Source organism: Dermacentor silvarum, chromosome 10, assembly GCF_013339745.2.
Source record: "Dermacentor silvarum isolate Dsil-2018 chromosome 10, BIME_Dsil_1.4, whole genome shotgun sequence".
NCBI classification, from domain to species: Eukaryota; Metazoa; Arthropoda; class Arachnida; order Ixodida; family Ixodidae; genus Dermacentor; species Dermacentor silvarum.
This window is the reverse complement of record NC_051163.1, coordinates 69,013,439-69,024,569: the sequence shown is the minus strand read 5'-3', so window position 1 is coordinate 69,024,569 and position 11,131 is coordinate 69,013,439. Positions and strand designations below refer to the sequence as shown.

Here is an 11,131-nt window from a genome sequence, read left to right as displayed (position 1 = left end):
AGCGGCTGCTTGCGAACGCGCCTCTCATCTCGGATTTCAAAGATGTGTTGAAGTGAGAGGCAGACAAAGAATTCGCTTCTTGCTACCGGTGCTTTTCATGATAGCATCGTCCCAGTGCCGGCGACACTATTAGCCACGAGGGCGGAGTGGATTCAAAAGGGTGGCTGGCTTCACTTCGGTACATGTTATCGACAAAGCATGAAACTGTATTGTTATCGCCAGCTCTTAAATTCAACAAAATTAATTTTTTCTTATTAAAATATGCTTTTTTCGATTGCCCGACAATTCAGGAAACTTTTGCGGCCCCTTCGAGTAGGAAAAATCTATCGTTGACTACTTATGTGCATATAAGAAAATTTCGATATATTGAAGCAAATTGCCAATTTTATCGACTTCGTTATAGTACAAAAGTTTAACTACTTATGCAATGCAGCACAACAAAAGGATCAACCCATGAAGCATACGAAATTAAATATGAAAATTATAAAAATTATATCAATTTATTTTTATTATAATTATAATATTACCTAAATTAATAAAAAGAATAAACACAGCATTTATAGAAGTTGGAATGGCACCAAATCTGGTAGTTGAAAAGAATACTGCCACATTGCTGTTCACTAAAGAAACACTTGTTTCTCTATGCACTTCAAGCTTACTTTGCGATTGTGTTGAAAGAAAGTGAAAGGAAAATGCAACTGCAGATTGGTGAAGGCAACTAATTTGCCAATTAGTCTTACTGCCACAGACACTACTACACACGCATACACGATCAAAAAGATCTCTGAAGATGAGCAAAATTCTACGTTATATGTTACTTTGACTGAACTACGCTGTTTGCTAGTAAATTGCAGTCTGTATTTTTTTACCCTGATGATTACGATAAAACCCTTTACTTTTTTTTTTCATATTTCTGTAGAATGACAGGGCAGCAAGAAGACTAGCCATTGCACTTGGTCAAGACAAGAGAAAAGCATTGGTGGTAATAAGTAAACCGTCATGTCACTATCACAATGGTAAATCAATCCTATATCAAACTGCTCTGTCAAGTAACAAAGCAAACAACTGGATGTTTTCCGAGAAGCTGGCGAGGTGGTTTCCAGGCAAAGACCAAAACCACAATATCTTGGATGCTCTATAGGAGGTATGGATATATCTGTAACAGAACAGAGATCACCATCAAAGCAAGCACAAACAGCAACTAAACACACAAACTTTAACCCTTTGTATTGAGAAAAACAGTTAGATTAGGGACATGGCGCTACACTTTACAATAAATTACAATCCCAAGTTGTATTACGACTAATTATTCATCTAACTTATTCAAAGACTACTCCATAAGGCTTTCCTTTTTTTTTAAATGTAAGAGCATCACTGATTTGAAAAAAAAAAATTTTATCTGCCTACAGTCTTGATCACAATGACTCGTTCTCCGAACACAAGTGTCTCTCAATGCTGCTTCCAACGTTCATACAGCCCATCAAAAGTCTGATTCGTCAGTACTCAGGAACGTTCTTATACAGTCACTGAACTTGACATCAGCATATCCACATGAAGGAAAAAAATAGTCACCAGAAAAAGAATAAACCGCTGTCGCTGAGCTTGCAGCCAACACATAAATGCTCATCAATGTCACTGCTATTAAATTCAATCAGGACTTCCTTGGCTTTCTCACTAGTAAAAAAACTTGTGATGCATGTTCTGCACACATAACAAGACCCCATCAGACGTTCTTTTCTTTTGGTTAGAGAATAACAATGTGATCCACAATATGTCCAAACTTATAGAAGTGTTGCCATCACTAGGTCGAAAATACCAGTCAATATACTTGTAGCCTAAGAAGTGATTAAATGTATATGTTTGAACAGCACAAAGTTCCTGGCCACGCACTCCAGCTCACATTAATTCCAACACTACCACAGCACGCTTAATTGGTTCGCGCCCGACAGTACAATCCAGTGTACATGCAGCAGTGCTAGAGGCTTGAATACTCTTTGCTGTAAAGCGTTTTTGACGATGCATTGAGCTGCGTTTCCGCAAGCGACCAGTGGGTCACCTGATGTGGTCCAATGCATTGCGCACTTCAAAAAAGCAAACTTTTAGTAATATTACTACCAGTGCGCATAGTTTTCGTGACCTTGCACAAATTTTGCTTTTTTTTTGCATTTGTGCCCAAAAGATCTATCAGTACATGTGAGAGTATTTCTTCAGCATAACATGCTCTAATTTTAGGATGACAACTTCAGCAAGTTTGCAACAAGTTAGTGCAGCACAAATGCCTTCCCACAGACTGCGGCACAACAGCAAGTATACATATGCAATATATTTTATTAGAGACAATAGGCTGGTCTCCACGGGACAAGCTGAATCATGGATAAAACCAATTTCGATCCGAGTGCAACTCTTGGTATGTGAGATCAGTTTCCAAAACCTTTTGTGTGGTTTCACAGTGAGGCTTAAAAATAAAAACATTTGCATGCATATCAAGCACGGCTTTTCCCACAGGTGTAAATATGTTGCAAAGAAAAGACAAAGGTGAATGAATGTATCTGAATGTATTTTTAGCTTGTTGATTTGAAAGATATTTGAATCCATGATTGCACACATAAACGTGCAGTTAAAAGTCGTATCGGTAGGAAATATTTTTTGTGACCTGGACTACAGCATCCATGTGAATCTGTAACACTTCTTAAAAACAAGAAGTGAAACTCAAACGTCACTGCCCGTTTATGCGGTCAGGGAGAAGTGAATGCTGACAACCAAATTGTGACTTTAATCACTTAATATTTGAACCAACTTACACCTTTAGTGCAGAGGTGTATAAAAAGTTGTTTGAAAGTTATAACGTAAAAATTTTATTTTTTATTCAGTCAAGACCACATTTTTAACAATTTCTTAAGACAAAATGTCCTGTGAATTGGGCTTTTTGAAGAAATCGGGCAACTAATATGCAATTGTTTTGTCTGAGAAACGAATCATCTGGTTACACTCCTCATACCAGTTGTGCTCCCACTTTAGCAGATTTTTTTTTTCTTTTTCGTAAATGACTGACAGCAGCATAGTGACATTTTTAAGAAAGCTTTTTTTACCTTGTGATTATAGTATGATCACAAGCTGCCTAAAGTAAGCAATGTGCATGTAAAAAAATACAAAAATAACTGCACTTAAATTTAGTACATTTAAAGAATTGTTCATAGGCAGTAAAATGTTCTCAATAAATTGTGCAGCAGATATACCGGCTTCATCAAATGTCAACATGACTTTCTTGGAGATGACCTCAGTTAATGGAGCATCATAACACAATCTTTATTTAGAATGCACATGCACTCGTCGTCCCTCGACAACCTGCCAGAAAATATGCATATCTCCCACCTCGATCCTTCATCGGCTGCTACCTGGATGGTAATTACTGAATGCAGAGGGATCAGCGCACGTGGACACTTGTAGTTCGACTGCCAGAGACAGCTACTCATAACAGACAGCTGAAACTCGCTGAAATGCACTTAAAGACAGCACAGTCAGTGTACGGGGTAAAAATAAATTCGAAAGACCTATTTTTAGTACTGCTTCAAGATTGTACAACATAGTCTCCAATGAAGCATATAATGGTTGCTACAAACACAGCATAAGAACCATACATTCATGGCACTTTAATACATCAACAGTACAAGAAACTTGTTTGCTAAAATAATGTGAACAATACTGCCTTCTCAATAAGTAAAAAAGAATAGCAACGGTAGGTATGCTGTGCAGTAAAGCAGTATTGACAATGAATACCAGTAATGTGCAAAGTGAAAGCAAATGCAGTTCAAAGAACCAAGTTCACAACTCAGACATAATGTACAATGCAAAAAGGTGCTATACATGAAACCAGACAACATGTAGTCTTTCCTTGGATTCAGAAACGTCTAATCTTTGGGCAGCAGCTTCAATTCTCTGGGCTAATTGTATCAATTTCTCTGAACACCATAAAGTTCCAGAAAACAAGAGTAAAACCATGCATTGCTAACATGCCAGCATAACCACGTATTGATAACTGCAATGTTAAAGGACACTGAAACAAAAAAAAAAACACTTATTAGTCCATATCTAGCATCGATCACCCTGATGTCGCTACCATTTTATTATTCCTAAATAACCACTATTCCAGGTAACCTTATGTTAACTAATTAAAGAAAAAAGTGCACTTTAAAGTACGACTACTGCAATTAGAAAGAACACACATATTTCAGTGTTTCTTGCATATGTTTCACTTCAGGAAGGTTAGTATTTGATGTAGTCACCCTAATTTTGGCTTCAGATTTCAGCTTCTGCTAAACACATATGAGACTAGAAAGAGGGCCAATGTTTAAAAGAGCAAAGCATCCATACACCACCTGCTATTTGCTGCAAAGGAGCCACCAGCAAAAGAATTGTTCCAGGAGACAACTGCAAAACTTCCCTGCAAGAACAACTATAGCGATAGGCTTTTGCAGCCCAGAAAAAAAGAAGGTAAGTCAACAGAAGCTCATTATGTCATATGGCCAGCTACATTCATTACGTGCTGACAACATTCACCAGGTACACAATATACCTCAGGTCACAGTCTTTATAAGGCTGTAGAAAGACAATGCAAATATAGGGTAACTTAGGAGAAACATGTCGATTGTATTAAAGCATATATAACTTTAACATTCATTGTACTCAACAGGAAAAAGAGGTTTACAAGGCACGTTAGGCTAATACCCTTAAAACAAGGATTAGTGTTGAAGGCTTGATTCAAAATTTAAGCTGAGAGTAGATGCACTCATATCAAGTGTCACCCTTAGTAATAAATGGCCCATATACAGGGTGTCCCAGCTATCACGCAGCACGATTTAAAGAAGAGGAACGGCATTACGTGAAGCAAACCTAGTGCGTATTGTTTCCAGTGCAGTGGAGTAGCCGCCAGTATTTTTTTCGTTTCTGAGATTTAATTAACTGTATTTAATTATCTAACTTGAGAAGTACTGTCCTAATTATCAAAGTGTCAATGGGAAAATTGTAGAGCAACATGAAAAACTCCCGATACAGCTTTCTGTTGCTCAATACGTGCTACATAAATGTGTTTTTCCGAGCATGAAAGATGCCCGCGAATACACGCAAAGCGCCTCGAGCGGCCAGTCGCGTGGCAATTCTGTGTGTATTCGCGGGCTCCTTTCACACTCGGAAAAACACATTTATGTACCATGTATTAAGCAACAGAAAGCTGTATCAGGAGTTTGTCATGTTGCTCGACAATTTTCTCATTGACACTTTGATAATTAGGACAGTACTTCTCGAGTTAGATAATTAATTATAACTAATTAACTCTCAGTAATGAAAATATTACTGTCGGCTACTCCACTGCACTGGAAACAATACGCACTAGGTTTGCTTTGCATAACGCCGTTCCTCTTTTTTAAAATCATGCTGAGTGATAGCTGGGACACCCTGTATAAGGGCCAGACACAGGGCTTGTGGCAAGAATAAGCACAGAGCACAAGACACGCGATACATGGGACATTTTCCGCAATCCTGCCATAGCCCACAGCATATGTATCAATAAATAAATAAAACGTAGCACAACAAGAGAAGGGAAAATGGAATTCAGAAAGGGCATTATGAACAATAAACTTGCTTAAGTTCCCACACTTAATATGTTGACCATCCTTGGGCAGCTCGCATAGAAACGAAACATTCTTGTGCTGTATTCTTTTTTGGTTTTATATGCGCTGCCCAAGAATAGGTAGGTTCTAACTCGCCCACCATTAAATCCTTCTGTAATATGTTAACTCGAATCTGGGCCATATATTTTCTTGAAGAAAATGTACCAATATCAATCTCACAGAATAACATTGATTTAAGAATTTGTTTCAAAGAGTAAATAGCGTACAATGCTGAGACTCACTGGCATTATCTCGTTAAGAATGCACAATCCAACTGCTACAATGTTGACAACACTGAAAGATGGGACTGTGGTGGTGACCACTGCTTCAAGTGTGGAGCAAGAAATCATGTTTTAAGGCAGCATGTGCCCTGCTAGCTGTTGCAACTCTGGCTGCCACTTCGGCTGTGGCCTTGGCTGTCAGCTTCACTTAACACATGCATCCAGCTGTGTAGGCTTGGTGGGCATGCACTTGCACTCTTTGAAGTTGCCAGATACTTCACAAAGGCATGGAAGCTGCAGAAGCACTGGCTGCACCTGCACGAAGACATTGCATGAAGACAACACTGCCACCAGCAGGTACCTTAGGTGCCATGCAAAACACAGAAAATATTTTTCTACGGCTGCAGTGACTTTTGTTTCTCTTTTGTGAAAATTGAATATAGGTGCCATTATAACACAGTTGTTCCTAGAAAACATGCCCACATGTTTTTTTTTTTGTTTTGTGAAGGTGTTTGTCCAGATGATCAATACTCTCACCAATTATAGTATGGTACCTGCCCAGATGACACAAAGATTCCCATGGATGATCCCAAAAAGATCGACACGTCCCTCGTCTCAATGAACATGTTCGGTGGACATCCAAGCAACGTCCTAGTCAGCAAGGTCCTTTTTAAAAAGCTCACCATCACGGACATGACTGGGATGTGAAATCAGCGTGCAAAGTATTTTCTGCAAATGTGCATCAGGAGACGGCGAGCCAGATGACTATGTGTCTGCTTTCCAAACAAGCATCTCTTTAAATTTACTTAACATTTTAGGTTATGCTACCATAGATGTCCAAAGGACATCACACCAGGGCCTTTTCTCGGCTCACACAATAATATAGGGCCTACTAAAGGTTTGGCATTTCAGTCTCAGAGAAAGAGAATGACATTTCAGATTATGTTCAAATTATAACCCAAAGGTATAATGTGTCAAGCTCGTCCATGAACCATAGATTGCATATTTTCTGAGAGTGTTGACTTTAAAAACTTAATTTGATTGAATATAATGCACTTATACAATGTTACGTGAAGCAATAAAACGAGACACCGACCAAAAGAAAAGCTAAAAAAAATTAAATTGAATACATTTTTTAAATTCAATTTAATTTTTTTAGCTTTTCTTTTGGTCGGTGTCTCGTTTTATTGCTTCTCTTTTCATCCCGACCAGACGGGCTTCCGTCGAACCCTCGACTTTATACAATGTTACGCATTGCAGAGGTGTGATATAGATGCAATGTGTAGTGTTCAGTGTCGGCCACAAGCACTGTGAATGTCCACTGCAAGTACTCGCAGCAGACATAGGGCAGCTGTTCTTATATTAAATTCTTATATTAAATTAAATAGAGATAGCTTCGTTATCTTTTGCTGTAGTTACTAATTATTTGCCATCCTGTATTACAGACAATTGCAATAAAACACGTGAACTTTCACATCGACTCTGCATGACGCATTACAAGCGTGAAAAGCCACAAGGTAGCACCAACAAACAATTGATTAATAACGTCCAGACAAAGGCAGGTCAGAAGCTACCTAAACCAAATCATACTTATGATGGTGATAAGTGTAAGGTTGGTTCTCGAATCACGTTAAGTGTCAATCCGTGACTTAAGTTATAAATATAAGATTGGCTTGTGAATATGGCAGAAAGTCCTATGTTAAGATTCAATGTCCTACTAATGTCCAAACAACATCCAAAAAGAAGGCCCAGCTGAAGAATCCAGAAGAGATTTTTTTGGTGTTCCACAAGGGAATTTTAAGATCATTCTGGTACAACCTTAGGATGTTCCCAATATCGAAATAGGGATATCTATAAGACATCCGTAGAATGCTCGTGTGTCATCTGGGGCACAGATATTCACCTGCATTCACAAAACTTCCCTTAAGTGCTGTCAGTGAGTGCCATGCAAAGGGCAATTGCCTAGTTATCACAATGTTCATTATAACAAGTAGCAGGTGCCAAAACGCTTTATCAAATTCAAATTTGATTGATGCATTTACACAAGAATGGATTTCAGAAACTGCTCAAATATGGATTTCAAGTTGCTGATCTTGAAATAAACAGATAATTACCCTTTTAACAAACATATGAATTACTCTTGATGAAAGGCAAGCCATACAATAAGAAGTGCTTCCAAATATTCTGGTTATAATTTCTCTGCACATGTTATGCTGTAAACAAACGACGGAAGGCTGTTAGGCAATGACTTATGCAAACTGTCTCATCACGTCTTCAGGATAATGCGCTCGAAACTCGTTACAACCAACTTGAAGGGTGAGCCAAAATTACTTTGTTATATTCATTATTGCATTTTACTGCAATACCTGCCCAATGGGGTTCATACCTTCAAACATGCATGGCATGCAGAATCGCTACAAGGCCATGTGTGCGATGAAATTTTAATAATAGAATAGAAGAACCTTTGGTATTTGCAACACATGATTTCTAAGCACCTGACGCGACAACCTTTATCACAGCTGCCTTCAGTTTCAATGTAACGCTTTTTGCTTTTGCTTGGTTCATTCATTTTGTCGTGGCACTGGCAAAACGACGACAGGTTGGAAGAGGACAGCTTGCATGCTGAGTCGCAAACAATAAAAAATCACCAGCTCTTCCCCTGTTGAGAAAATGGAGGTAAACAATGCTTGTGCCAAGACAACGCTGTCCATAGGCGTTTTACTTTGTTTGCCCTAAACTCAGGTTCGGGGCTCACTGACGTTTGGCCTCAAAATCGCGCTCCCACAACTTGAGGTCCGCGGCTCTCCGATGACGTTTCGCCTGGGCTTCGGAAGCCCTCACGCTAGAATCAGCACGTCGACTACAAGCCCTTTCGCAAGCGAGTTCACGGTGCCGTTGCTCAAACGCAGCCTGCTCCTCGGCGGAGCGCACCTCATGCGGCCTTCCCATCCGGTCGCCAAAACTGATCTGAGGCAAGGGAAGCATGGCGGAGTGCGTGCCAACCCCTTTCTTTTCCTTTCCCTCCCCACAACACACCATACGATCCTGATTGGTCACGCATGCCATGTGATCCGGCGCACCTTTTCCTGCACCTGTCTACTCTGGGAGCAGCCGGGCTTTAGCATGACACCACCATCACCACCGCCGACACATGTGAGGAAACACAAGCTTCGCTTGAAAAATTTAACCGCCCATGCACCCCGTACAGATGGTAAACCAGCGGAGCTGAAATTTTCAGCCCCGGTATGAGCCACACATGATTTCTTTCTTTCTCTCTCTCTTTCATTGTTTTCTTTCTTTTTTCTGCCTTGTCCCTGGCTTATACCTACATATCCAATGCGGGTATGCGCCACACGTCATTTTATTATCGTTAATCGTGACGCAACTGACAAGCATGTTTGAACTGACGAGCATGTTTGAGCATAACATGAACTAACAGTCATGTTATTCATACATTCAGACCCTTCCATGCCAATTTTGGTAAATACCAAGTGAACAAGACATGAGTTTTCGACAGGTTTTCGATATGGCTTTAGTGCGACATCACTACCACCCCCGCCCACACTTGTGAGGCAATACAAGCTTCGCTTGAAAATGTCTGCAGGGATGGAAGTGGCCAACGGAGTTCTGGCGCAGCTCTGGGAGCAGCAAATTTGGCACATTGGAGCAGGTTTGGAGCATGATGGGTACGGCTAAACATGAGTGAAATACAGACAAATCAAGCAATGATGTTTTTTTATTTGACTTTGCAGAACAGTATTACGTCGAATCAGTTCTGTGGAAGTCCACAAAGTGGAGGAAAGTTCACTAAAGGAAAAAAAATGTCATACACTCTACAAAGGAAACCCATTTGCGTTCCTCGGAAACCACTAAGTAGAGACCACTTATAACGTAACCGCTTATAGTGCAGGACCAAATATAGCACGGTCTTTTCAGACTCCCGTTAATTTTCTCATAGCACTCCATGTATACGCATACCGCTTACAGTGCAGCCGCGTGAGACGAAATACCGGTTATAATGCGGCTTCCGTGGGAAAATCTCGCCGACAAGGGCCGTAGCGAGCACGCTTCTCAACGAGGTGCGCCCACCGATGGGAGAGGAGATCAACGATGGCGATGAGGAGGAGGAGCATGAGACGTGGAGCATGAGTCCAAGGGCGATAGAATCGTCACCGCGCGCCGTATGTGCGAGTGAAAGCGCGCACACACTTGCACAACCACGAACAACATCCATCAACATACAGTGAACGCCGTTCGCGTAATGCCCTCAGTTATTTTTTTCATTCTTGGTAGCATTCAGTTGGCATAGCAGAGTACCAAAAGAATAAATGCGAAGTTACTTTGTTGTTCAGACCCCTCCCTAAAATCTGTTCCAGTCTAATAAAGTTTCTATACATATATTTTGTTGGTCGTGGAACTGTTTGCCAGTAGTCCACATAACTTGGTGAGAAAAAAAAAACACAAAAGCTTTGACAGTCACGAAAAGAATAAAGGCCAAAAAGTGTTCAGTGGCTCTCCAATCAACGACATCAACCAATACTTTGCACAAGCTTGATTATGAGGGCTGCCCCATAAAGTCAATGTAAAATGGCGACAGATATTTTAAATGCCCAAACAATGGATTGTTAAAATTTTCGGGCTTGATTTGGGCAAGTCGTGTTGTAAACACCATTGCCGCGAATGCAATTTATGTCGTTCGCGTATTCTTCGACCCTTTACAACCGGTAGACTACGGTACTACGGTAGACTAAAACCGAAACTTTACATTCTTGGTTTGCGTTTTGCGGCCGCAGAAATCTGATCTTGTATAGTGTGGTTGTGCAGAATATAGAGTTGCCGGAGTGCAAATTTGAGTGATGATTACGCTTGCCATTGAATATTTCTGCTCAAGAGCTTTCACGTGCACGTGCAAAATATATTTTAACGTTACACGCATGTGTTCACCATTAAGCGATGCAGCTTTCCCAACAGGGCCTACAAGCAAGCCTTAAATTGCCTAACGACAGACCGTACAACCTACTCATTCAGCTGTGAGCGTGGCTTTCTTCCACGGCTGCCCCACAAGAAGAGTCAAGTAATCTTACGCATATTATGCAAATGCGTAAAACTTTTATAAAATATTCGTAATGCATTTTATAGCACAAAGGATAACGCAGCCAAGTTACAATGCGCCACCAAATATAACCTCACTCCAAAGACACCAATGCTGAAAGAAACAGATCGCTTTAGCTTGGCTTCTAGGGC

General features: G+C 40.3%; 2 long non-coding RNA genes across 3 annotated transcripts in view; one reads left to right on the top strand and one right to left on the bottom strand.

Moving 5' to 3' along the window:
- Positions 1 to 2,330: 2,330 nt before the first annotated feature.
- LOC125940842 (uncharacterized) overlaps positions 2,331 to 11,131 on the bottom strand; it is a 61,359-nt gene continuing 52,558 nt past the window's right edge. The window contains exon 3 of one of the 2 annotated variants that reach the window (XR_007464043.1): positions 2,331 to 3,395. This is a non-coding gene — a long non-coding RNA (uncharacterized LOC125940842). Of the gene's footprint in view, positions 4,377 to 11,131 lie in introns of both variants that reach the window. The other variant, XR_007464042.1, reaches the window with a different exon arrangement.
- On the top strand, positions 4,574 to 5,556 carry LOC125940845 (uncharacterized). Its single transcript, XR_007464046.1, has 3 exons — positions 4,574 to 4,699; positions 4,738 to 4,830; positions 5,461 to 5,556. It is a non-coding gene; the product is annotated as an uncharacterized LOC125940845 (long non-coding RNA).